The sequence below is a fragment of the Perna viridis genome, chromosome 14 (genome assembly GCF_037379345.1).
Source record: "Perna viridis isolate PV_CMFRI_1.1 ecotype Kerala chromosome 14, ASM3737934v1, whole genome shotgun sequence".
In the NCBI taxonomy this organism is placed as follows: Eukaryota; Metazoa; Mollusca; class Bivalvia; order Mytilida; family Mytilidae; genus Perna; species Perna viridis.
The window spans coordinates 28,537,210-28,539,238 of record NC_142458.1 but is presented as its reverse complement, the minus strand read 5'-3'; positions in this window follow the sequence as shown (position 1 = coordinate 28,539,238).

Here is a 2,029-nt window from a genome sequence, read left to right as displayed (position 1 = left end):
CGAGTTCCTTAAATGAATATATCCCATGAGCTCTGAACCTGAAAATGTTCACTTCCAAACCATAGACATAACATATAAAATGTACACTTGAATGCACATTTTAATTTTCCCTATATCATAGAACTTGAGCTATAGATCATCTGGAGGTCATCAGGAGGGAACCACACTACCAGATAAGTAGTGCCATTTTGATTTACAAGAAATAATAATACGGAAGTTATAATTACAAACGAGAGAACACGAAAACAGCACAACACTTACACGTACAACATGGAAAGACAAACCATAACAACCACAAAGTACTTAACACATTATACACAATTAACAGCACGAATATCACTAAAACGTAGGGTGCACTAGAATGCTCCTAAAGGATGAGCTGATTATGTATCTTTCATGATACTCCATGCGCTGGTTGTTGTAGATCGTGACTTGCATAACTGTTATGATTTCTCTTAACTGTAGTCTTGCCTAAAAACCAGGCAGAGACTTATTAAAAGTGATTAATGCATTTCATAATTCCAAATATTTTTTTTATGGAAAATTCTTTTTTAAGCCTCACAGAAATTGTTTTTTTTTAAGTGCATGTGGAAATTGGCAATTGGAGAAATCAACACTTAAAATTTGTTTATGTTCTACACCATGAAAAAATGTAGACACATTTCTCATCAGACATTTTACATTATACCCAGTCAAAAAAGTATTTCACAATAAGTAGCAGGTCCAATGAGATGAACACAGGAAGAGTTGTTTTAGGGCCTAACAAAACTGCGTATGAAGAATACAAGTATGAAAAGTTGAAAAATCAAAGGTTTTAATGTTATTGCATTCTGATAACAATATTGACTTCAAGGTGTCCACAGCTTATCTTGATCTACATTGATTTGAACCACTACAAGAGTAACAATTGTCATGGTAGGACAGTTTACATTATTTAACAGTCTAAACACGACAGGTGTCTCCTACCATTGGACATGCCGAATTCTTAAGAAGTCTAAATAAAAGCATTTGGACAACGGCGTATTTTTCTAAATGAGAATTTAGAATGATATAGAAATAACAGAAAAAATACACAACTATCAAAACTTTGAGAGGGGAGCAATTTGATAGGGCAGAATATTGCAAAAGATCTCTCCTGTTACGTAATGTTTTAGTCTCTGACATATCACAGACATTTTTAAGGACGCAATATTAGTGTCTTACGATACATGACTGAAATGAATTACATAATATTGTTACATTTCAAAATTAAGATGACTTCTGTAAATTATTCTCATTTCATTGCCTTTTGAAATGTACCATATTATTTGTGTTCACAGATTAAAATGAATGAATGAAATGATTACCTTCAGAATATTTGTTACTAATATCATATAGATGGATGATAAAACATCTTCTTTCATGTTATGTTTACAGCACCGACTAATGGCAGCTGGCAGTGAACTTTCCCATGTACGAGTGCTTTTACTATTTTCTCATTTTATTTACGATGCGTCTACAAAGACAAGCTTTGTTAACTATAATTGATCTATTGTATGAACTATGAATGTATTTTAAAGTTTTGAGCAAATGCATTCTTTAATATTTGTTTCTTTGATTTGTAACAAATGTGCTGTGTGTTTCCTTGATGGAACCACCTCACACATGCATACTTTAATTCTAGTAGTGCTTATAAAAAACTTCCGAATACCCTCTTTTGTCCAATGCTATTATCTGTAATCTTCAGGAAATAGTTTGCAAAATGGCAACAAAAGCATATTTTGACCATAACAATACACACACATCTGTTTCAACGTTTATATAAGAGGATCTGTGGATGTGCTCGTATCTATGCGTGACACGATGTTAAGGTTTTTGTTAACTCTTAACAGATTTCACTTACCTGATAATAATGACCAAAAGAAATCAAAAGATTAGAAATTATCACGCTAAACATTGTGTGTTATGATATATTCGGCTGAGGCAATAACAACACTTACTCTAAAGCGTGGGAAAAAACAACGAAATCGCATTCAGAAGTGCCAGTTTG